This window comes from Zingiber officinale, chromosome 5B (genome assembly GCF_018446385.1).
Source record: "Zingiber officinale cultivar Zhangliang chromosome 5B, Zo_v1.1, whole genome shotgun sequence".
Lineage (NCBI taxonomy): Eukaryota > Viridiplantae > Streptophyta > Magnoliopsida > Zingiberales > Zingiberaceae > Zingiber > Zingiber officinale.
Genome location: NC_055995.1, coordinates 38855692 through 38883303, shown reverse-complemented (window position 1 = coordinate 38883303; position 27612 = coordinate 38855692).

Genomic DNA, 27612 nt, shown 5'->3' with positions numbered 1-27612 from the left:
GGACCGATTGAGCTTGCACACTAGATGCTCTTTGCCTTTTTCAATGATTCCCTCTGGTTGCTTCATATGGATGTTTTCTTCAAGACTTTCGTTAAGAAAAGCTGTCTTGACATCCATTTGCCAAATCTCATAATCCATATGAGCAGCAATTGATAAGAGTATCTGGATAGACTTTAGCATAGCTACCGGCGAAAAAGTCTCCTCATAATCGATTCCCTCTTTCTGAGTATACCCTTTCACAACAAGCCTTGCTTTGAAGGTTTCTACCTTCCCATCTGCCCCTCTTTTCCTTTTATAGATCCACTTGCATCCAACGACTTTTACACCATCAGGTGGTTCTATAAGCTCCCAGACCTTATTAGAATACATAGACTCTATTTCAGAATTCATTGCCTTTTGCCAAGATACTGCATCTATATCTTGGAGTGCTTCGTCATATGTTCGGGGATCAGGTTCATGTTTATCCGGGATCAAGTCCGAAGACTCTCCCAAAAACATGAATCTCTCAGGTTGCCTAACAACCCTTCCACTACGATGAGGCACTGTCTCTGGTTGTGTATCATGTGTGACACGTGTTGTAGTTTCTAGTGGTACTTCATCTTGTACTGTTGGTACTAAAGTAGACGTGTCCTCTCTTATTTCTTCTAGAACTATTTCACTCATGGGTTTATGGTTCATTACATAATCTTCTTCTAAAAATCGAGCATTGGTGCTAACAATGATCTTCTGATTTTTAGGATTATAAAACAAACCACCTTTCGTTCCCTTAGGATATCCCACAAACAGACAAACCTCTGTATGTGATTCCAACTTGTCAGTATCTCCCTTCAGCACATGTGCTGGACTACCCCATATCCGGATATGATTCAAACTAGGTTTACGCCCATTCCATAATTCCATGGGAGTAGAAGGAACTGTTTTAGAAGGTACCATATTCAGAATGTACATTGTTGTTTCCAGAGCATATCCCCAAAACGAATTTGGTAATTCTGAATAACTCATCATTGATCTAACCATTTTCATAAGGGTTTTATTCCTTCGTTCTGCCACACCATTCTGTTGGGGTGTACCAGGTGCAGACAATTGGGATTGAATCCCGACTTCTGATAAGTAACTCCTAAACTCTCCAAAGAGGTATTTGCCACAACGGTCAGGCCGTAGTGTCTTGACACTTTTACCAAGACATTTCTCCACATCAGCCCTATATTCTTTGAACTTATCAAAGTATTCAGACTTGCGGCGCATTAGGTAAATGTATTCGTATCTTGAATAATCATCTATAAAGGAGACGAAGTATTCATAACCACCTCTTGCCTGGATAGACATAGGACCACACAAATCAGAATGAACCAGTTCTAACGCATCTTTGGCTCTATACCCCTTGGCCTTAAAAGGTCTCTTGGTCATTTTACCTTCCAAGCAGGATTCACATATTGGAATGTTTTCCGACTCTAATGAACCCAAGAGTCCATCGGCTACAAGCCTTTGAATCCTACTTAAGTTAATATGACCAAGTCTTAGATGCCAAAGATATGTTTGGTTCATTTTCGAAGGTTCTTTTCTCTTATTAGAGTTAGAATATATGTTATTAATTTCCATATTTTGCTTTGTGGGAGAAATTAGATTTAAAGTATATAAATTGTCAACCAATGCACCAGAACATATAATCACATTATTTCTCTTTATAACCACATTGTTACTAAAGGAAACTGAATATCCATCCAAAAACAGTTTAGAAACTGAAATTAAATTCTTTATAAAACTGGGTACATAAAGACATTTCTTAAAATCATATTTTTATTCCTATCAAAAGATAAGTAGACGTCTCCCACTGCAACAGCCGCCAACTTAGTAGCATTGCCCATGTAGACGGTTATCTCTCCTTCAAATAGTCGTCGGGTTTCTTGGAACCCCTGCAAAGAATTGCAGACATGATTAGTGGCTCCCGTATCTACACACCAAGTGTTGGTAGATAACACCGCTAAACATGTTTCAACTACTAGAGTATGAGATATGCCTTTATTGTTTTGATTCCTACGAGGACAGTCTGCCTTCCAATGTCCAAACTGCTTGCAGATGAAGCACTTGCCCTTCGGCTTCTTCATTCCAGCTTTCTATCCTATACCCTGAGGTTTATTCACCTTCTTTGCTAAAATGGCCTGTTTATTCTTCTTCTTACCTTTCAACTTAGAAGTAGAACCATTTTCAGCATAGTGAATCTGAGAACTGTGACGAAATATACCTTCTGCTGCCTGTAGTTCTGTCAGAAGTTCCGCCAACGTATACTATCTTTTGTTCATGTTATAGTTCAGGCAGAACTGCTCAAAACTTCTGGGTAGTGTTTGGAGAATTATATCGACCTGGGTTTCCCCATCGATTTCTCCTCCAAGAACTTATATTTCATTCAAATAGGCCTTCATTTTGAGGGTATGATCCCTTACGGGTGTTCTCTCAAACATGGTGGCTGTTATTAACTTTCTCATTGCCTCTTTCCTCGTAGTCCGACTCTGGTGCCCAAAGAGTTCTTTGAGATTGTTCATTATATCATAAGCTGTTGGTAAATCTTGATGTTGATGTTGCAATACATTTGACATAGATGCCAGAATGTAACACCGCGTCATCTCATCTGCTTTTACCCATTTCTTATGATACTCAATCTCCTCTGGGGTAGAGTCACCATCAGGTGCATCAGGGCAAGCCTCAGTCAGTACAAACTTATAGCTTTCAGCAGTAAGAACAACGTCTAGGTTCCTTTTCCAATCAATATAGTTGGGATCAGTAAGTTTGTTCTTTTTCAGTATAATGGCCAGTGGGTTGAAAGTCATCCTAAGAATCACAAAAATAAACTTTGGTCAAGACTCTAAATTTAAAATAATATTGATTCCTCAAACAATACTATTTTAAATTAACCAACACCTTAAATCATCGTGAATATTGCATGTCACGTTAGTGTGGATGTATACAAATTCAACATTTGTAAGAGGAGGGTGTGACCCATTAATTTTATTATCTTGTCATCCTAACTTTATGACAAATAAAATTAATAGTTGATTTCACTTTAGTCACACAAAATAATAGTAGTGACTCCGTTGGGGAGGATACTATTAAATGCGTCTAAGTGTAAACCATTACTTGATACTAAGTCCATTAAATAGGATTGTGCCCCTTCAGTTGGAGAAGATCACACGCTCCTAAATAATTTCCTATAACCATCCATAAAGGAAGTTTGATCTAGTGATCCGCAACAAACCCATCCGTTGTGGAGGGAGGCACTCAGAGCCAACACGCAAGCTTGTTGCATCACTTACAAACCAGTAATGGAGACCATGGGATTTATTAAAATCCCTCTCCCACGTAGTTATTTAAAATGAGGATTTTAACCTATGCTAGCATACATTATATGCACATAAACATCATAGTAAATAAAAGTAATAAATTTGAAAATTAATTTTCCAACTATTATGGCATTTTCCATCACTGTCTTTAGTATGCTCCAACCCTAGCTGCTGCCATCTTTAGCCACCGCCATCGGGTCGAGTTGTTGCATCTATCTTGCTTCTTATTCCGCTGTGCCTCTGGTCCTCCAATAGCACCACGCCTCGTAAAGATACGATCCGCGACAAATATAGAACTTTACATATATCGATCCTGTATTCCATAAAGGAATGCACATGTATTCTAGATCGAACAAAAATAAAATTTTAAAAATAATACAGCTCCTGCTATATTTGATGCATACAATCATGCACACAGAATAATGCCCTTGACATGTCCGAGGGTCCAATCACACACAATATCTAAATGTCATAATAGTTGGAGCCTGCAACCACAAAGTTAGCACATCCTACTATTATCCTGCCTAAAATATTTATGACATGTGCATAATTAATTTGAAAACCAAAACACACAGAGACAAACCCTAGATCTGATACCAATTGTTGGTTAGTCTTAGGAAAATCGTATCGGTTCCATTGTACAAATATTTTGTACAAGTGTCGAACCATTCCTTAAATAACCTATTGTGTTCTTTAGAAGTTAAATTAGGAATCGCAGACGGAACTTAACATCATAGATTCCAAATTTAACTTATCTGTTCTTAATGGTTTAGATTTGAATCGCAAGCGGAACTTAACATTATTGATTCAAATCCACCTATGTTATTAATTTCATTAAATATTAATTTCCAAAATTAGCTTCCAGGACTGCATGGCGAGGCACATGGCCTTCTTGGATATGGGAGCAACCACCACTGCCTAAACAAAGCCTTTTAAGGAAAGCTAATATTTAATTTCCTTAAATAACTATAGGTTAACCAAAAACAACAATCGAATCACAAATTCGAAAACAAAGAAAACACAAATTCGAAAAACTAGATCTAATGCCTCTTGTGTTTGGAATTCTTACTTACAAAAAGAAATAACTAGCATGATGTGGAAAACAATTGCTAATTATACCTTCTCTTTGTATGATAATAACTTCGAGATCTTCTGCAGTATTCCTCGCCTCGCCTTGGACGTCGTGTGGGTGACGATCCTCCAAGATGAACACCACCCAAAAGCTTCCTTCCTCTTCCTCTAAAATCCGGCCACCACCACCACCAAGGAGAAGAGAGCAAAGGGAAAGGGAGAAGAGAGAGGGCCGACCACCAAGAGATCCTCCAAGCAAGAGAATAAGAGTTGTGTCTCATGAAGCCTCCTCACCCCTTCTTTTATATTAGTTGCCCAAGGCAAATAAGGGAAGAATTTTTACAAAAATAAAATCTTCCACTAGTTTTTCCTTTTCCCTTTTATTTTTCCTTTTCTTTCCTCTTGATTGAATCAATCACCAAAAATTAATTGATGATTTAATTTAATTTTTCAATTTGGCCGACCACCTTGCTTGGGCACCAAGCAAGGGTGGTCGGCCCCCGTAAGAGGAAGGAAATATAATTTTTTTATAAAATTTTACAAGAAGAAAACCTCTTATAAGATTTTACAAGCTCTCTTTCCTAAAGTGTATGTTAAAAAGGAAAGCTTTTAAAAATTAAAACCATGTTTTAAAATTTAAAACTTCTCTTTAAAAATTTCCTTTTTAACATGAATAGAAAATTTAAATTTTTCTTCCTTTTTTTCTAAAACCATGAGGATGGTTAAAAAGGAAAGTTTTAAAACTTGTAAAACTCTCTATTAAAACATGTGGCCTAATTCAAATAAGGAAAGTTTTAAAAAATTAAAATATCTCTTTTAAAACTTATAGTTTTCTACAAAGAGAAGATTTTAAAAATTCAAAACAACCCTCCTTATTTGAATTATTGTGGCCGGCCCCTACTAGCTTGGTCACCAAGCAATAGGGTCGCCCCCAATAGAAGAGGTTGTGGTCGGCCATTGCTTGGCCACCAAGCAATGGACCGGCCCCCTTCTTGTACATTAAGAAGGGCCTTACATTTGGATGAACTTGAGGCTATAATGAGGCTACGATAGGGACCTAGAGGAGAAAATAGTTTTGGCCTTCCGATGAGCTTGAATATCCCGTGTTCGCCCCGAACACACAACTCAAGTTCATCGATAATAACTCATTTCACTAGAGAGTTATTATCGCACTACCGCACCAATCCCAAATTACATTATGGACTCCTTCTTATCATCAGTGTGTTAGTCTCCCTGTGTTTAAGATAACGAATGTCCACTAATTAAGTAAGTTACTGACAACTCACTTAATTAATATCTAGCTCCAAGAGTAGTACCACTCAACTTCATTGTCATGTCGGACTAAGTCCACCTACAAGGTTTAACATGGCAATCCTTATGTGATTCTCTTGGGGACATTCTCAACCTAGATAACTAGGACACATATTCCTTCTATAATCAACAACACACACTATAACTAATATCATTTCCCAACTTATCGAGCATATTGATTTATCGAGCTAAACCTCACCCTTTGATAAGTCAAAGAAATAAATATTAAATATATGTGCTTGTTATTATATTAGGATTAAGAGCACACACTTCCATATTAACTAAGGTCTAGTTCTTTTATTAAGTCTGTACAAAAAGAACTTACTTAAATGGTCCTAGTCAATACACTTAGAGTGTACCAGTGTAATTTATTAATCAAGATAAACTAATACTTAATTACACTACGGCTATTCCGATGGTTTGTTCCTTTCCATCTTAGTCGTGAGCAACTGTTTATAATCTATAAAGAACTGACAACATGATCTTCTGTGTATGACACCACACACCATGTTATCTACTTATTCAAATTAATTGAACAATTACATTTAACAAATAAATGTAGATATTGACCAATGTGATTCTTTTATTTCAAAAATAAATGTTTACAAAAGCTAGACTTTTAGTATACACTCCAACAAACAAAAGATGAAAATAACTAAAATACATTCCCATAGCAATTCTCAATCATACTTAGAAAATAGTGAAAGCAAATTATCTAGGATTGTCCAATTCAAATGACCAAAGTATTCATGGATTCAATTCATATATTGATTAACAAGCATGATAACTTCAATCCATAATAGATAAACTAAGAATTATAACAAAATAAACCTCACAAGGTAAGTGATGGTGGCTCTCCTCTTATATTTATGCAATAGTAGAGCTCACTCAAGCTACTTATGATTTATGCACTACTATATGCTTGCTTTTCTTCTAATCTCCACCACTATCATATACATAGGAATGCATAATCAAATAATGAAGGTATTAATTATGTAAGAGAAACATGAATCAAGTAAATGATAGTGTAAGAAAATAAATGAGGAAGAAAAAGTAAGGTAAGAGTGGAAGATACGAACATAATGGAATGCTACATAGATGAGTACAAGAGAAAATATTTCCCCAAAAATATTTCATCCAAACTTCCAAGCTAGCTTTGCACAACTCAATCAATATGTAACAATCTCTAATATAGCTTTTCAACAAAAATTCACTCATGATATACAATAAAATTTCAATGTCGCTACAATAAAGATTATCACTAACAAGAAATTATACTACAAATGAATATAAAATGGCACAAAATGTCAAAGCAGTTTTCCTTTTTGTATTTTTTAATCTTTTTTTTGTATTTTTTTTTTCTATTTTCAGTATATTTTTTTATTTTAACATGTCATGCACTACTCTCCACATCAATAATAGCTCACTAAAGATCATGGTTTAACTATGGTGATCAAGCATGTTTCACCTATGCTTCCCTTAAAGTCTACCAAGCTATTTCTCTCCCCCACACTTAAACTTTTGACCGCCCTAGGAAAAACACTCATCATAGAACATCCAAAAATATCTACATCCAAAAGAAGAATAAGGTGAAATAAATAGAAGAGAGAAACAAATGATATGATGAAAGATAAAAACAAATTATTCAAGCAACATGTAATAACAAAATAAATGAATAAAAGCAAGTGAGATAGCCTTCATAAAAATCATACAATCCTATGATAATGTGGTCTCAAAAGAATTAAGTAAGTTCTAGAGTAACATTAACCACAAGTGCATCACATATCAATAGGAATAATAGGCTTAAAAATATCCTCACTAGGTATACTAAAATTATCATCTCAATCTATCAACATGAAATCCATCACCAAGTTGTAATCACATGCAATCCAAGAATCCAATTATGACAATAAATCATCAAACTCGACAATCAAATTTAACTACCTTTCACAATTTTTAAAATGATAAAAAGAACCAATAGGCAATTTATTATGAAAATTGACAAAACAAACTAAAAATGAATAACCAAGCAAAAACAAATAAAGCAAAGAAATATATACAAGCAGAAAGACAAAGAAAAAGTAAGATGGAATAGACTCCCCTGAATTTCTTGTGCTCAAAGTTGATTCAATTCCAGAAGCCATATTGAAAGTGGAATGGTTGTAGGTGAAATGAGGTCCACTCCCTTCACTATCGACGCCTCAAAAATTTTCTCTAGTGGTTGAAGATGGTTCAGTTGGAGTGTCCACTCCATAAGATTTATTATTGCATACAGAGTTAAGGTCTTCTTCAAATGGTAGACTGCATCTTTACATGATTGACTGCAAATGAAATGCCTGAAGAAATCCTACACGCATGTTGTGTGAGATGTACTAAAAATAATATCAAAATCAACAGAGCATGAATCAAGAGATATGTCACATTCAATATAATCAAAATGAATTACCACCATAGAATTTTCTAAATATTCCAAAAAAGTATTGTCCTTACCATACTAAAAGGTATATGAAGGCTCTAGAATAGTAAATATGGCATTCTCTTGGATAGGTAAAAGATCTGGCACTAGATCAGGTACAATCAATGAAAGTGATTCTTGAGTCTCCCCTTCACTTCCATCGTTAAAAAGTAGAATAACAGGTTCAATTGGTAGTAGAATAGTCAAAGTAAGTGATTTTTGTGTCTCCCCTACACTTCCATCGTCATCTCCTATACCTGCAACATCAAGACTATCTGAAAAATAATATCATCGACAACAACAATATTAGAATCAACTACAATATCATAATATAAAAAACTAGAAGAGTCATCCAAAGTAGTAGAATTAAAGTCAGGAATATCACAAACTCTACTATCCATCTCCTCGAAAATTGATGTAGTAGGTTGATCTGATAGCAATTGTAACTATGTCGATGAATGTGTTCTTGGCTCTGTTTCTTGATATTGCCAAAATTATTGCGAATGCTCCCTAAAATATTACTCAGGTCGCTGATACTGAAAATAAGGCTAATAAAATTGGGGCCACTTAGAAGTCCCATGTTGTATGTTCCCATACTTAAATCTTGCAATTGAAGTATACATGTCCTGTTGATGAGTCTGATAATACTGAGGATCAAGTTGTTGATACTGGATCCTGGTTGGGAATACACTGGCAAAGGAATGAACATCTTTCTCAACCGTCGGTCTAGTCCCATATTGCTTATAATTTGTAGCCATAATCTCGATAAGTTATCCAGCCTAAGTAGGTATTTTGTTAACTAGAGCACCTCCACTAGCTGCATCAACCATACTCCTATCCATGGGAAGCAATCCCTCATAGAAATATATAATCACTAGCTAATCACTTATTTGGTGCCGAGGGCAACTAGCAACAAGTTCTTTAAATCTCTCCCAATATTGTTGAAACAGTTCTCCTATAAATTGTTGGACTCCACAAATACTCCTTCGAATAGCTGTGATCCTAGAAGCAAGAAAGAACCTCACCAGAAATAATTTCTTCATCTCAAACCAGCTAGTGATAGAGTTGGGTGGGAGACAATACAACCAATCTTTTACTAAATTTGCCACCAAAAATGGAAATGCTCTAAGTTTTATGTCTTCTTCTGATATACCGTGTGGGTTCCATGTAGAGCATACCATATCCAATTCTTGTATATGTCTATTGGGATCCTCACTAGATAGTCCATGAAACTTCAATAATAAATGTATAATAGTCCATAACTCAAAGTCTGCCTCTAAATCAGAATATCAAATACAGAATGAATCATCTGACAAATCTAGTGCCCATAGCTCCTTGAGAGTTTTTTTAGTTTTGCTCTCCATGTTACTCATCAAATCTGAGGTTGTGATCACACTGAAATTCTGAAACTGCTAATAATATACAAGAGAGATTTCCTGGTTTAACCTGAAACACTCATGCAAATACTGTTGGTGTAGAGAGCACCAGACTATCGAACCTAAGTTTTGATTATGGTAAAGGGTCCAAACTTAAGATGTCTTATTATCTAGCAAGTGTGAATGAGCTTACAGAAATTCCTAAGTGTTCTTAGGCAAAAGTCCTAGTGTATTCTAGGCAGGTGGAAAACCCTAGGGGGAGGTAACCCTATGTGATGGAAAGTCCTAACTACAGTTAGGCAAGGCAAAGTCTTGACGGGTCGAGCACTTTGGGTGAAATCCTAGAGTCGGGGACTCTAAGTGAAAATCCTGGTGGTTGTGAACCAGGTGGAAGTCTAGATGGGTCGGGGATCGGACGTCTAGCAGAAAAGTTCTGAAGACTCGGACACTGAGTAAAAGTCCAATCGGTCTGGAGGGCTGGTCTAGCAAAAGGTAAACTCTCTTGAGTGGAATAGGTGAGGATGCATTCCTCGAAGAAGGAACAATAGGCATCAGTTTGACCTAGAATTTCAGCGAAACTCAAAGTCAAAATCGTATAGTCTGGAGACTGTCAAAATAATTTATTATTTTATATTTTATTGTGCTAACTCTATTTTACAGGGTATATTTTGTATTTGGACTAATATGCCTTGCAGGAAGTGGAAAGCACAAAAGAGCCTTGGGTGAACAGTGTTCAAGGCGCCTTTTATGGAGATTGAAGGCGCCTCCGGTGAACAGTGTTCAAGGCGCCTTCCATAGAGCTTCAAAGCGCCTTCGGACAAATAGAATTCACATAAAGTAGATTTTATTGACAATCGAATCTGCGAGGATGGAATTCAAGCAGGAGGGGCCTTCCATGGAGGCTGAAGGTGCCTTCAACAGCCTATTTAAGGAACGTTCGAGTAGAGCCTTAATAACACTTGTTCTTCGCAATCTTTCTACTGCGCACTGCTCAAAAGATGATCCGACGAAGCTGGAACACAACTCCAACAACCGAAAACCCAAAATTCCTTATTCGTACTTGTCGGTATACTTTCAATCATTATACTTTAATTATTGTACTTGTAATTTTTGGATTGATAGTGAATTACCCAAAGTAAACACTCAACAAGTGTGGGCCTTAGAGTAGGAATTGCTTGAGGCTTCAAACCAAGTAAAAGAAAAGTGTTGGTGCATGTTTTGCTTTCGCTTTATTTCTTATTTATGCTGTGTTTTTACTCGAACTGTCGAAATGAGTGAAAAAGCCACAAGCGCTATTCACCCACCCTCTAGCACTTCTCAATCCTACAATTGGTATCAGAGCTAGGCCACTCTGAATTGGTGAAACCACCAATCAAGTAGGGGGTTCCTTTTTGAAATAGAAAATTGTATATCATTTGTGTTTAAAAAATATTCTTACGTCTTTCGTTTTTTCCCCTCCTAATTTTTAGAAAAATCCATTCTCAGATTTTCACCGTTAGTTAGAATTAGTGAAATATCGCATTTAATAAAATCTATCACAATATTTTTTTTAATATTATTTTATTATTTTTTTCAAAATTTATGAAACACTCTTATTTTATCTTCTCCAGCACTACTAATCCAAGACTAAGTCTTGGAACAAGTTTTATCTTTTTTTCTTTTCAAGAGAGTTTTTCTAAATGGCCCACCAAGAAGGGTATAGCACTGCATGCCCTCCCTTCTTCTCCGAGGAAGACTTCGGCTACTAGAATGGCTGAATGGAGTATTATTTGAGGATCGAGGTAGAAATATGGATAATGGTCCAAACCGGCCTTGCGCTTCCACTCGACGGCGCTTGCAAACTAGTATCATGAGTAAACTGGGGCATACGTCTAGTGAAGAAAATTGAGGCTGATGCCAAGGCGACTCAAGCCCTATAATGCGACCTAACAAAAGAAGAGCTAAACCAAGTCAGCCCATTTTCAAGCGCAAAGGAGCTATGGGAGAAGCTAATCAAATTGCATGAAGGGACTTCCGACACCAAGGCAAGTAAGCGTGATTTAATATTAAATAAATTATATAATATAAAAATACAAGTGTTGGACCCCGTGGTTGTTTTGATGTGATTAACCAAGTTAGTTAGGTTCTGTTTATATTTGATCCATGTGTCTAAGTGTGCAGGAACTTAGGAGCGTAGGAAGTCGAGCGGATGACGCAGCTAGTGAGAAGGACGACACGAGAAGGGAGCCGACGGGCTCGGTGCATTCGAAGGATGAGAGAGCTGTGGAAGAGTACACCGGTGGGCGAGAAGAACGTGCATGATGTTCGAGGGACGTAAAGCCAGGACGGAAGCCTGCTCGAGGAGAAGGCCGGGAATTGGGTTCGGATGAGCCCTATTTCGGTTGGCCGAAATCACCCAAGCGATCGGAGCTTAGGAAGAAGAAAAGAAGACGAAGTGAGCTGTCCTCACTGCTTGAGGCGCCTCCAACAAGTGTTGAAGGAACCTTCAATAATGAAGGCACCTCCAACACTGTTTGAGGCACCTCCAAGCTGGTTAACTCGACCGTTTGAGCGCGGATAGAGTTTTATCCGCTTGACTTGGCTGGAGGCGCCATGGACCTTCGAGATAGGATTTCCAGGAGCTATTTAAAGGCCCCTGGAGCTAGGAAATAATCATTCATTCAAGCATTCAATTCCTAGCAACTTATGAACTCGTTTAGTATGTAAAAAGGCTTCTTCGCCTACAGTGAAGGAGACATTCTAGTAGAGCTGTTCAACCACCTTGGATTAACAACTATCTTAGTTGTAACCAAGTTAATTTCTTGTCTCTTATTTTTTTTCTACCTTTACTTTAATAGTTGCTATTTATTTTGAGTTGAAAATCCGAGGGGGGTATACTTTTATTTTTTTCAAGCAATTCACTCCCCTCTTGCCGGCCCCGCTGCACCAACAACAAGATGGTGAATCGGCAAGACAACTTTACGCTCACATCCAAGACCTCCACAACTGTCTTCACGCAATAGGATAAAAGGTGGAAAATCACGATGTCATCAGGTATGCACTCAATGCATTTACAAGGAACACTTTGTGGGCATCCATGGTAGATGCTTACAAAATATCCAAGGATCTTTCAATTATTAGATTAGATGAATTATTCTTAGAATTTGAATTACATGAACAGACTAATACACCTTCATTCTAGAAAAGTATTGCCTTTGTCGCAGGTATAAACAGAAGGAAGGAACCAAAAGTCAAGCGCCTGACAGAACCCGAGACTGAAAATGAATTGGACTCAGAAGAAGATGATGATTAAATCACCAACGAACTAGTCAAACTATTTTAGAAACCACTTAAGAAGAAGAAGGTGACTCAATCGAACACAAAAGCCAAATCTAGAGTTACCTGTTATGGCTGTAATAAGAAGGGGCACTATAAATTGGAGTGTCCAAACCAGACGCAAAGAGGAAGGAAGGCCTTGAAAGCAACATAGTCCAAATCCTTGGAAGATTCCTACGAAGAAGATGAGCAAACAAGCTTCCTTGCCCTATCGGTACAAGCTTATGTTGCCGAAACCGAGTACAAGTCCGGAACTAGAGCCGAATCAGAAATAGAGTCCGAAAGAAGCCACTGATCTATATCTATTTCCGAAGGGCCCAACAACATTGTAAGTTCCCTAATTTTTTGTACTCAGATAGATGACTTACAAAATTTAGATTCATATTTATTAAGAAAGTTAGCCAATTCTAACGTCTGGGTCAAGTCACTCCAAAATGAGGTAACAACCCTTAAGGAAGTGAGAAGTCAAGTCAAAGAACTCAAGGACTCATTGGAATGGTTCACTTTGTGTTCCAAGAACCTTGACCTAATTCTTGGAAAACAAAGGGTCGTATACAACCGATTTGAACTTGGATATAAGGCTAAACATAAATTCAAATCTTATTTGTATTGGTGTAATCAACCTCTAGGGTTTCAATTTTTGACAATATACCTAATTCTGGTCAGTTTGACCAAGGGTTGATCCAAACAAGACTTGATGTTTGGAAGAGAGAAGTCTAGTCGGGACTAGATGACTAGCAAATGTAAGTCCTAACCAAAGGATAGGCAGGTGAGAAGTCTACTGAGTGACTAGTCCTAACTGGAGGTTAGGCAAGGTGGAAGTCCTGGTGAGTGAAGCCAGGCTCTAGTGAGTGAAGCTAGGTGGTGGAAGTCTTGGTGAGTGAAGCCAGGCCCTAGTGAGTGAAGCTAGGTAGTGGAAGTCCTGGTGAGTGAAGCCAAGCCCTAGTGAGTGAAGCTAGGTGGTAGAAGTCCTGGTGAGTGAAGTCGGGCCCTAATGAGTGAAGCTAGGTAGAGAAAGTCCTTGTGAGTGAAACCAAGTAATGAAAGTCCTAGTGAGTGAAGCTAGGCAACCCTAGGGGGAGATAACTCTAGGTTATACTTGAATTCTATTAACACTATTTTGTCTTATCTATTGTGCTAACTCAGTGTTGCAGAGGAGTTCAGCTAGGTCGACGGGCTGACCAGTTAGCTGGCATGAAGTCCAGATAGGTCGATAGGCTGACCGGATGTCTGGCAGGTAAGTTAAGGTAAGTCATTAGAGGGGAGTGACTTGGTGAGGAAGCGTTCCCCGTTTGAGAGGGTGTCGATCCAACTTAGAACCATTTTGAAAATCTAGGTTGAGATTATGACTAGATACTGGTCTCGAGGAGATAGAATCTAATTACTACCCTTTTTAATATAATTGTACTAACACTTTGTTTTGTAGGGTAGTATAACTTTTATTTTGCCTCGAAGTAACACTTTCTTGCAGGAAAATGGGTTTCTAGAAAATGGTGGTCCGGGCGCCTGGAATTGGTCTAGGAGCCTAGAAGGCAAAAGTTTATCTCATCGCAAACATGGAGCGCGTTGATTGGCCAGACCGACGTCACGGTTCGGGTGCCCGGAAGGGATCCGGGCGCTCAGAGCACTCCTATAAAAGGAGCCTTCCTCCAAAGCTATGAACAACAACTTCTTTCCATGACTGCTCTATTGCGCTTTGCTCCTGCGACGCTGCGAAGCTTTTCCGATAACATACGGCTCAAGTTCTTTTCAATTATTGTCGGTATTTATTTTAAGATTTCTTGTACTTATCTTTATAATCCTTTTTACAAACTGCTAGTGAATTGCCCAACGAAAGCACTTGACGAGTGCGGGCCTTGGAGTAGGAGTCGACGAAGGCTCCGAATCAAGTAAAATTGGTTTGTGTTAGCATTGCGTCTTTCATATTTCCACTCGTACTCGACTTGACTTTATTACAAATTTTTCAATCGCTATTCACCCCCTCTCTAGCAAACTCTATGATCCAACAAGTGGTATCAGAGCAGGTGCCACTCTAAATTGGTGCAACCACCAATCGAGCATGGGGGGGGGTTCCTTTTAAAAGAAAAATAGATATCGTTTGTGTTTAAAAAATATCCTTATGCCTTTCATTTTTTTCCCTCCAAAATTATTTTTCAAAAATTCATTATCATCTTTTCACCGTTGGTTAGTATTAGCAAAATATCACATGTACCAAAATTTGAAATAATATTTTTTTATTCTTTTCAAAATTGGTGAAATACTATATCTTTTCTCCAGCACTACTAATCTAAGACCAAGTCTTGGCACCTCTTTTCAATTTTCTATCATCAATGCTTAATGGCTCAAGTCGAAGGATGAAGCATTCACGAACCACCTCCATATCAGATGTACAAGAGACATGAATTCAATCTATGGAGAATGCAGATGGAAACTTTTATCCTCATGAATGACTTCGATGGTGGCATGGCACTGAGAAGATCAACACAAAACTCGGAAGCAAACCAAAAGGTAATAAAGTTAGTTTCAGATTTATTACCAAACAAAGTTACTTATAGGATAGGAAAGGTCAGGATGCTCGCGAGTTTTGGACCTGCCTGACCAACCTTCACGAGGATCCATTGAAGTTAGATGATCAAGTCAAAATCGAATCCAGACTAGAGTCAAATCCAACGGAAGAGCCAACTGAATTAGGGGATGCGCTTAAGGTTAGTAAAATTTACAAAAACACCCCCTATCAGTAGTAGTTTAGATCATCTACATAATTATGAAATTATCCCTAGTATGCTGCATGACTATCTAGATTTTGATTAAGTCAATCAAGACTTTGATCAAATTGACATCAACCGTGACTTGGCCAAACAAAACATTGACCAAATCAATTCAGAAATAATTAATTCAAATATTAAAATAAAGTTGAATTCATAAAATAACGAAATAGATTTAGATGAAATCAATAAATACCTTAATAAATTATTTAATAATCTAGACAATATCAATCTAGAAAATTCTATCCAAAGCCAAGAAAATTTTAAAGATAAGACTAATCTAATAGAGTTAACTAATAATATGAACTTAAAAGACAAAGAAAATATAAGGATAAATTCAAACACTCTATTAAAATCAAAACCAAATTTAACAAATTCAAAATTAAATTCAAAATTAACAATTAATAACAAGTTAAAAGATAAATCTTTAAAGAAATATAATTCAAACAATTTAATCAATTCGAATCTAAAAACTAATAAAAACTTAAACAATAATCTATTAAAGAAAGACAATTCAATTAACTTAATAAAATTTAAATTTAAATAAAATTTAAAATTAAATACACTCTTTTAAAGAAAGAAAATTTGACCAATCTAATTAATTCAAAATTAAAACCCTAAATTCAAAATTCAAAATTATAAATTATAAATTATAAATCTTAAAAGGAAAATCAATAATTTAGGGAGAGGATCCAGAATAGCTGGTACCTCCAAAAATAACCTACCTGGCAGGGTAATTAGGATTAACTTAAAAAGGGACAAACTTTAACTTGACCTACGGTATTGGTGAAGTTTTGGATGATAGTAAGTTAGGGAAACTCTGTCTATGCATGTCAAGGAAAATATGGATTCGACCTGATGCACTTGGCTGAGTGGAACTAACTGAAGCTACCCCTTACGGATCCTAACTAGTTAGACTAAGGTTTTGTCCTAAGTTCAGTGGATGGGACTGTAACACCCGAAAATTCTCAAAATAAATTTTAGAAATATTCTATTATTTTTCTGGAATTTTAGAATATTTTTATAGAATTTTTGGAGTAGCAGAAGTAGTAAAATTAAATAAAAAATATAAAATAACCTAAGCAGGAATTGAACCCGCGACCTATCAAACCCTACGACTTATAGCATGACTTTAGTAACTAGGTGGCCCCAACAGGGGTGTGCTGAAAGAAGAGGAGAGAAATTATATTTATGATCGAGTTGGGTCATATTAATCGCTTAATATAAATAGGGAATTTAAGTGAGGGTTTATTATTTTGGATCGGCAACTCTTCCTCACCACAAAAAAAAAAAACGCCCACCTCTCCTTCTTCCTCACCCTCTCGGCACACCAAGCCCCAAGAGACCTAGGGTTCCATTCCTATGGTCGTAGGAGCACCTTCCGGCGACGACTTCGACACGAGGACGCTCCTCTCCGCTAGAAGAACGCATAGACGCAAGAAGATCGTTGAAGAGATCTTCTCCTTCAGAAATCTAGCGATCAGAATTGTAAGAAACCTAGCGCAGGAAGTAAGTAACCCCTCACTTGCAGTATAAGTAGCTAATCGCACGATTTTACGTTTTTAGTTCAGCCATATACAGATTTTTTTCTCGGTATGTAGGGTGTATTTGACCCTCCCCGCAAGTTTAGAGTTTATTTGAGCACCTCTAGATGGGCCAGACGTGCTTTCCCCTCCAGTTATAGGGTTTTAGACGCTGTCGGGTGCCTAGAGGTGGTCCCCTAATAGAGAAGAAAGTTAGAGCACACCAAGTGCTCGATAAAATGACTAGTACAGTTAAATGCTACAGTAGGCATTTTAATAGCTCAATTAAATGTCATAGAAGCATTTTAAATAGTATGCTTAGTCTTGCTTCAGTTTATATGGGACTACGGTCCATAGGTTCAGATAACCTAGTAAGAGCAAGATAAGATAAATCAGTTTATGAATCAGAATTTTACTTTTATCAGTGGCACTGTACTGGACTCTTAGTCGTCCTTGGGTTGGGCTCCCATAGTCGTCCCTAGGTTTAAATAACCTAGTAAACCTTACTAGATTCGGGACTAGCTACCTCGGGCCTAGTTAGGGATGCGCGTATAGCAAGTACAGTTGCCGGGCCCATCAGCAGCATGATTATTATTTTTATCTATTATGAAAATAGTTTTCGAAACTTCACAAATCAGTTATATAGTTCAGATTCAGCATTAGCCTAGCATCAGTTTAGCTCAGCTTATATATCAGTTCAGTTATTTTTTTATTGATACTACAAGATAGTTCTATGATCTGTATTTGATTGCCATGACTCATATATCAGTATACCATGTTTTTAGCATTTTCAGCATAATTATCAGCATATGTTACAAATAGCATCTTTTAAAAGCGTGATTTCATCGAATGCATGTTTTGTGAGGTAGATGGTTCTTACTAAGCTCCCAAGCTTATAGTTTCCTTTTTTCTTATACTGCAGATAAAGGTAAAGGGAAGATGGATTAGCAGAGGCTGGAGGACAATGTGTCAAGATGTTTGTGAGAAGGAACTTGGAATAAAGACTCTTGGAGACTAGCAAGTTTAAAGAATTAGAATTTCTTACATTCTTATTATTCCGCACCTTTAGAATGTTTAAATGTCATGAATTGTGAAAGTATGCACCATGCTATGCCTCGACTATTAGTTATTTTGATGTTAGTTAATAAACTATGAACAATGACAGTAATGGCATGCCTAGTAATGTTATGATGCTTTTCACTTGATACATTGAACTATATACGAATATTTGAGAAATTCTTATCATGCACTTACTCTATTATATGGCATGTTTAGTTTGTATAAATGCTTAGTTTTAGTATGAAGTTGATACAAGGCCCATGGCACAACTCGTATGATTAGAAAATGCCAAAGCATGCTAAATTTCTTAGAAACATGTATTAAATAGCTTAGAATAGTAGTATGTGTTCTACCGTATGACAATTGTATGAAAAGTTTAGATTCCTGTAACGACCCACCTTCTACTAACTAGGCTGTGAGGCCAATCATTACATTATGCTGCCAAATTCATGTGCAGAAAGCTGATCTGATGAAAATTTTGCTGAACTAATGAATATGCTTCTGTTAATCGCTATACTATCTGAACTTAATGTTTAAACTACCCCTTGAATTGCTGTGGCTATGCTAGAAGGGGTGTTCCAGGTCTTTGCTGTCATCTGGAGCTGAACTAAAGTGTTTTCAGCTAGTACTAGGCCTCTGATCGATCCAGGGATCGATCCAGCGTGCTACTGTGCACGGAGACTAATTTGGATCGATTGGCTGATCGATCCCGGTTGGGTAATCGATCCAGTGATCGATTCAGGACCCTACTGTACGCGGGAACTAACGTCTGGATCGATCGGCTGATCGATCCAGTATGACCAATCGATTTAGTGATCGATTCAACGACGCGCTGTACGCGGGTTCAACTCGGATCAATCGACTGATCGATCCACAAACCTTCTGTTCGCGGAGAAACTCGGCTGGATCGATCGACTGATCGATCCAAACGCATTCTGTTCGCAGGATAAGCTGCCCAATCGATTAGCTGATCGATCGGGGTTTCTGATTTCATATCAGAACCTGATTTCAGCCCTGGTTCGAGCAGAAATCTCATATACCAACTCTAAACTAACTGAAATGCATTCTAACAACAATTAACTATCATTCTAAACATGGCATGGTGCATATTTCACTAGTTCATGACTTTTAAGCAAACTGAAATGCGAAAACTAAAAGTAACAAGGTTCTAATAGTTAGACTTGCTAAATCCCTAAGATCTTCATTCCAAACTCTTTTTTCACACACACATCTTCGTTGCATTGTCCTCCAGTCTCCGCTAGTCCATCTTTCCTTTACCTTTATCTGCAGTATAAGGAAAAGAGTATCTGTAAGCTTGAGAGTTTAGTAAGAAACCATCTACCTCACTAAAAAGTGCATACGATGCAATTTATGTTTTTAAAGCATGCTATTTGAAATATATATACTGAACATGTAAAAGCATAGCATGGCATACAAACAAACTAGTCATGGCAACAAGTGCTAACATATGCTATCATATGGTATCAATAGAAAACTAAACTGATACAAACAAACTGAACTGAGCTAATTCTAAACTAATGCTAAAGCTGTAATGAATTCACATAACTATTTGTGAAGTTTTGAAAACTATTTCATAAATAGGTTAAAATAATAATCATGCTGCTGTTTGGGCCCGGCAACTGTACTTGCTATACGTGCATCCCTAACTAGACCCGGGTTTGTAAGTCCCAAATTTAGTAGGGTTTACTAGGTTATCTAAACCTAGGGACGACTGTGGGAGCCCAACCCAATGGATATCTAATCCAGTACAGTGCCATTGCTGAAAATAAAATACTGGTTATAGCTGAATTTTTCTTATTTTTCTATTCTAGGTTATCTGAACCTAGAGCTAGGTTGTCTGAACCTAGAGGCGACTGTGGGAGCCCACCCATTGGACCGTAGTCCCATATAAGCTGTAATAACACTGACTGCACTAAATAAATGCTTCTCTTGCATTTAACTAAGCTATTAAATGCCTAAGTTGCATTTTTAAATGGGCTGCACATACTATCGAGCACTGGGTGTGCGCTATTGCTCACCCTATGTGCCAAGAATCCATATAATACTAAACTAAAGCATGAAATCATACGAGAACTACTTATACTGCAGGTGAGTGGTTTCTTACCTCCTGCTCGAAGTTTCTTACAAATCTAAACGCTAGGTTTTCCGGAGAAGGGATCTCTTCGACGATCTTCTCGCGTTTATGCGTTCTTCTCGCGGAGAGGGGCGTCCTTGTACCCTTGATGTTGCCGGACGATTCTCCTATGGCCCTAGGGATAGAACCCTAGGTTCTTTGGCTTGATGCGCCGAGAGAAGAAGAGAAGGGAGAGAGGTTCGGCGGAATTAGGGTGAGGAGAGGAAAAGCTTCCGATGAAACTAATAACTCCTCACTTAATTTTCCTATTTATATTAAATGGTTAATTCGCCCAACTCAAATATAACTACAATTGGTTCCCTCTTCTTTCAGCACGGCCCTGTTGGGTTCACTTGGTTACTAGAGTCCTCTATAAGGCGTAGGGCCCAATAGGTCTCGGGTTCAATTCCCGCGTAGGCTATTTTACGATTCTATTTATTTTTGCTACTTCCGCTACTCTAAAAATTCTATAAAAATATCCTAAAATTCCATAAAAATTGTAGAATATTTCTACAAATTTATTTGGAAATTTTCGGGCATTATAATCCCCCATACCTTATAAAAAGTTCTTCCTCGAACTTAGAATAACTCTGGGTACTTCTGTCTCATACTGGCTTCTGTCTCCCAAGTTGCCTCTTATGTTGTGTGATTTTACCAAATAACTTTTACTAATGGTACCTCTTTGTTCCGCAATTTCTTAACTGCTTGGTCTATTATCTGAATAGGCCGATTGTCATAGCTGAGGTCTTCGCGGACTGGTACCGACTGGGGCTCAATCACCTGGGTGGCATCTGGGATATGCTTCTTCAGCATAGAGACATGAAATATATTGTGGATGCCTGACATCTCCTGTGGTAGCTCTAGCTCATATGCTACCTTGCCAACTCTTTTAGTGATAAGGTATGGTCCCACATATTTGGGACTTAGTTTGCCCATCTTCCCAAAACGCATTACTCCCTTCATGGGAGCCACTATGAGGAACACTGTATCCCCAACTGAAAACTCTAAGGGTCTGTGTCGTGTATCAGCATAGCTTTTCTGGCGACTCTGAGCTGTCTCTATCCTCTGGCGGATCTGTTGTATAGCTGCTGTGGTATCTGCTACTAGATCTGTCTGAAGTTCTAGTTCTTTCTGTTCACCACTCTCATACCAGCAGATTGGAGATCTACACCTCCACCCATAGAGAGCCCCATAAGGTGTCATACCGATAGTGGCCTGATAGCTGTTGTTGTATGCAAATTATGCTAAACTCAAATATTTGCACCAACTTCCCTTGTAGTCTAGGGCACATGCTCGGAGCATATCTTCGAGTACCTGATTTACTCGCTCCGTCTGACCATCTGTCTGGGGATGGAAAGCTGTGCTCAACTTTAACTTAGTGCCCAATGCTGTCTGTACACACTCCCAGAAGTGAGAGGTGAACCTACTATCTCTATATGATATAATGGTCCGTGGGACTCCATGTAGTCTGACGATCTCCTTGAGATATAACTGAGCTAGCTGTTCCATGGAGTAGGATATCCTGATAGCTATGAAGTGGGATGATTTAGTTAACCTGTCAACTATTACCCAGATGGCATCGAAACCATTCGTGGTTCTGGGTAAGCCCACTATGAAATCCATGGAAATATCTTCCCACTTCCATTCTGGAATCTGAATAGGCTGCAGAACTCCTCCTGGTCTCTGATGTTCCGCCTTGACAGGTGCTAACATATCTAGTGATGTCTCTTTTCATCCCAGGCCACCAAAAACGTTTCTTCAAGTCCTGGTACATCTTGGTGGAACCTGGATGCATCGCATAAGGAGTCCTGTGAGCCTCGTCTAAAATCTTCCTCTTTAGTTCCTCCTGATCTGGAACACAGAGTCTGTCACCGAAGTATAACACCCCACTATCGGATACTCTGAATTCTCTACTCTCTGATTCTGCTAACCCTTGCTTGATTTTCTGAATTTCAGGATCCTGCTCCTGAGCTGTCTGAATGTAACCAAGTAGGTTAGATGCTAATGTCATAGTAGAGAGCTGTCCTACTACAAGTTCAAGACCAAAATCTGTGATCTCTTTCTGTAGGGGCGGTGACATGGCTGCTAGGGATAGTAAGGCAGCACTGGACTTTCTGCTAAGTGCGTCTGCTACCTTATTGACTTTTCCTGGGTGGTAGAGGATATCTATGTCATAATCTTTGACCAGCTCTAGCCATCTACGCTGTCGCATATTCAGATCCTTCTGAGTGAAGTACTTCAGACTCTGATGATCTGTATACACTCTGCACTGAGCTCCATACAAGTAATGTCTCCAGATTTTGAGAGCGAACACTACTGCTGCAAGCTCAAGGTCATGAGTAGGGTAATTCTTCTCATATTCCTTGAGTTGTCTGGAGGCATAGGCGATCACCTTACTTTCTTGCATCAGTACTGCTCCTAGTCCCAACTTAGAGGCGTCACTATAGATATCATAGCAGTCGGTGTTGGCTGGTAGAGTCAAAATGGGATCAGTAATCAATCTCCTCTTTAACTCGCTGAAGCTATTCTCACAGTCCTCTGTCCACTGAAATTTTCTGTTCTTTCTGGTAAGAGCTGTCAGTGGGGAGGCTATCCTGGAGAATGTTGGATTTTTTGGGACTCGAAAATCACTTTTTCGCGTCGCGGAAACCCCGAATCACCCTAGCCAATGGATCTTATGCGAAGAAAAGATTTCAAAACAAAAATTACGAGTACGAGTTTCTACTTAGATCTACTCCTAGATCTACATGAAACGAGTTATACCTTTGAAGCGAAGCCCTTCGCGTTCCCGCTCGTCCAAACGGTGCCGGATCTCAAGAGTATCAAGATAGATACTCCTCTAGAAGTATCCACATGAACAAGTAGGTGGAGAAAACCACACAAAAAGGTGTGCTAGCACCTATGTGTGGTTCGGCCAAGTTGAGGAGGAGAGGGAGAGGGAGAGAGCTCCAAGAGGAAGAAGAAGGAATAATGCACTTGAATGAGGAAAATCAATTTGATTCCCATTCAAAAGTGGCCGGCCACTTTCAAGTTGTGTAACTCCCAAAAAATTGCATTAAGTGCAATTAATGTGAAGCTATTAAAGAAAATGGCTTTGTAACTTCCATGAGGTGGCACCCATGATGATGTGGAGTAACATCATTGGTCCACATCAATGCCAACTCACAATGAGGTGGCATAAAGTCAAGTCAAACTTGACTTTTAATCTTCCTCTCAAGTCAAGTCAAACTTGACCAAATCTCTTCCATGGTTGATCTAATCTAACCATTTGATTCAAGCCAACTTAATATAATGAATCTAATTCATTAAATTAAGTTGATTTAATGAGTCATAATCTAAATTAGACTCATTGAATACATGAATCCACTTGAGTCCAACTCAAGTTAGCCCAATTAGGATTACTCTTAATCCAATTTGATTCATCAAATGAATCTAATCCTCTTGGTTCATCATATGAACCTAATCTCCATCTAATTGTCCTAAGTGTGTGACCCTATAGGTTCTTGTAACGTTGGCAATGCCCTAAACTCATTTAGGAGCATAAGTAATGAGTGGTACCTAGCAACACATCATTACTACCCAAGTTACAAGAATGTTGAGATCCAACATCACCTTGTGACAACTAATTGTGACACCTCACAATATATGACAAGTGTCCTTCTATCCTAGACATCTAGATTGGTCAATGTGAGGCATAGACTATGTCATCCTCTGACCAATCTAAATCTTGAAATCCAAGTAAACTCAATAAATCAAATGAGCTCAATATCCTATATTGACTCATTTAGGCATGGCCATGCACTTCGTGGTCTCACTCTATCAAGAATACCGATGTCTCTCCCGTCATATAGGAGGGATAGATCCCATCTACATCACTCACATCCCTCTGCATAATTTGTTATATACCCAGTAATCGCCTTTATAGTCCACCCAGTTACGGGTGACGTTTGACGAAACCAAAGTACATAACTCCTTATGTAGGGATCTATGGTGACTTCAGGTCTAAGGACTAGTAGTCATACTAATAGCCACATGAGAAAGTATATGTCACTCATATAACGATCCATGATACTTTCTCATGGCGGGTCATTCAGTATACATTCTCTAATGTATACCCATGTGTCAACTTGATATCTCTATATCCATGACTTGTGAGATCAAGTCATCGAGTTGACCTACATGCTAGTCTTATTGCATTAACATTATCCCTGAATGTTAATACTCGACTAGGAATGATTAAGAGTAGTGTTCCCTATATCATCTCACTATCGGTTCAACTAACCGATTGATATAGGTGAGAACCATCTACTCAAGGACATTATTATACTTAGTTTATTTGGCACCAATACAAATAAGTATAATAACCAAAATCCAAATTGCCTTTATTTATATATAATATGATACAATAAGTCCAAAATACAATCATCAAATGATTGGCTTTAGGGCTCTAGCTAACAATCTCCCACTAGCACTAGTGCCAATCAGTGTAGGCTCTAAGTCCAAATGACTAAGTGTGACCATCATGCTTCTTCTGTGCTAAAGCCTTGGTCAAGGGATCTGCGATGTTAGCCTCTGTAGGTACTCTGCAAATCTTCACATCTCCTCTCTCGATGATCTCTCGAATGAGATGGAAGCGCCGTAGTATGTGTTTGGTCCGCTGGTGTGAGCGAGGTTCCTTCGCCTGTGCTATAGCTCCATTGTTGTCACAATAGAGCTCAATGGGGTCAGCAATGCTAGGAACCTCCCCAAGTTCAGTGATGAACTTGCGAATCCAAACTTCCTCCTTTGCTGCCTCTGATGCAACAATATACTCGGCTTCTGTTGTAGAATCAGCTACTGTATCCTGCTTCGAACTCTTCAAGCTGACAGCACCACCATTAATGCAAAATACGAACCCCGACTGCGATCTATAGTCATCCTGGTCGGTCTGGAAGCTAGCATCACTGTAACCCTTTACAGCTAGCTCATCATCGCCTCCATATATCAAGAAATATTCTTTATTCCTTCTTAAGTACTTAAGAATATTCTTGACCGTTATCCAGTGACTTTCACCTGGATCTAACTGGTATCTGCTCGTCATGCTCAAAGCATACGAGACATCAGGTCGAGTACATAGCATGGCGTACATGATCGATCCTATGGCTGAGGCATAAGAGATCTGATCCATGCGGTCTCTCTCCTCTCTAGAAGAGGGACCTTGAGTCTTCGAAAGACTCACGCCATGTGACATCGGCAGAAATCCCTTCTTGGAGTTCTGCATGGCAAACCGTAGGAGTACCTTGTCAATGTATGTACTCTGACTTAGGCCAAGCAATATCTTAGATCTATCTCTATAGATCTGTATCCCTAGAATGCGGGATGTCTCACCTAAGTCCTTCATTGAGAAGCAACTCCCTAGCCAGGTCTTGACAGACTGAAGCATAGGGATGTCCTTCCCAATGAGCAGTATGTCATCCACATACAATATGAGGAAGACAACTATATCCCCTACAACCTTCTTGTAGACACAAGGCTCATCTTCATTCTTGATGAAACCAAACTGTTTGATTGCATCATCGAATCGAAGATTCCAGCTCCGAGAAGCTTGCTTTAGTCCATAAATAGACTTTGCTAGTATGCTGTGGATCTACAAAACCCTCAGGTTGTGTCATGTACACATCCTCGAGCAGGTTTCCATTCAGAAACGCGGTTTTGACATCCATCTGCCATATCTCATAGTCATGGTAGGCTGCAATAGCAAGCATGATCCGAATGGACTAAAACATCGCTATTGGAGAAAATGTTTCTTCATAGTCAATACCATGAATCTGCTTGAAACCTTTAGCTACCAAGCGACCCTTATAGGTAAGTCCATCCATGTCAGTCTTTCTCTTAAAGACCCACTTACACCCTATGGGTTTTACCCCTTCAGGTGGATCAACCAAAGTCCATACTTGGTTGGTGTACATGGATTCCATTTCGGATCTCATGGCTTCTAGCCATTTCTCGGAATCTGGTCTCATCACAGCTTCCTGATAGGTAGTAGGCTCATCATCTATGAGCATAACGTCATCATGGTCAGATAATAGAAATGAGAATCTCTCAGGCTGACGACGTACCCTATCAGACCTGCGAAGAGGTATGTCTACTTGAACTGGTTGTTGTTCCTTAACTCCTTGTGGAACAACATCATCCACAACACTTTGTGGTTCCAGTTCAATTTCCATCGAGGCATCAGTGCTATTGTTCGCATCTTGAACTTCTTCAAGATCGAACGCGCTCCCACTAGTCTTTCTAGAAACAAAGTCCCTTTCTAGAAAGACCCCAGTCTTTGCCACAACTACCTTGTGTTGACTGAGAATGTAGAAGTAATATCCCTTAGTTTCCTTGGGATATCCAATGAAAAAGCACTTTTCGGATTTGGGTCCTAATTTGTCTGAGACTTGACGTCGAACGTAAGCCTCACAACCCCAAATCCTCATGAAAGACACCTGGGCATCTCTCCCAGTCCATATCCTATATGGTGTCTTTATCACAGCCTTGGATGGAACTCGGTTGAGTATAAAAGCTGCCGTGTCTAGAGCATAGCCCCAAAGGTATGTCGGAAGATCTGTGTGACTCATCATAGATCGTACCATATCTAATAGGGTACGATTCCTCCTTTCGGATACACCATTCCACTGTGGTGTTCCAGGAGGAGTGAGTTGGGATAGGATCCCACACTCTGCTAGATAGTCACGAAACTCATGGCTAAGGTATTCTCCACCTCGATCGGATCGAAGTATCTTAATACTCTTGCCAAGCTGGTTCTGTACTTCATTCTTGAATTCTTTGAACTTTTCAAAGGATTCAGACTTATGTGTCATCAAGTACACATAACCATATCTACTGAAGTCATCAGTAAATGTGATGAAGTATCTATAACCGCCTCTAGCAGCAACATTGAAAGGGCCACATACATCACTATGTATGAGTCCTAACAAATCAGTTGCTCTCTCGCTGTGCCCACTAAAGGGAGTCTTGGTCATCTTGCCTCGTAGGCATGACTCACATATCTCATATGATTCAAAATCAAATGAGTCCAACAAACCATCCTTATGGAGCTGGGATAAGCGCTTGCCATTTATATGACCTAAGCGACAGTGCAAGAGGTAGGTTTGGTTCATGTCATTTGACTTGAACCTCTTGGTATTTACGTTATAGATAGGGCTCTCAAGATCTAGAATATAGAGTCCGTTTATCAGAGGTGCACTACAATAGAACATATCGTTTAAATAGACGGAACAACA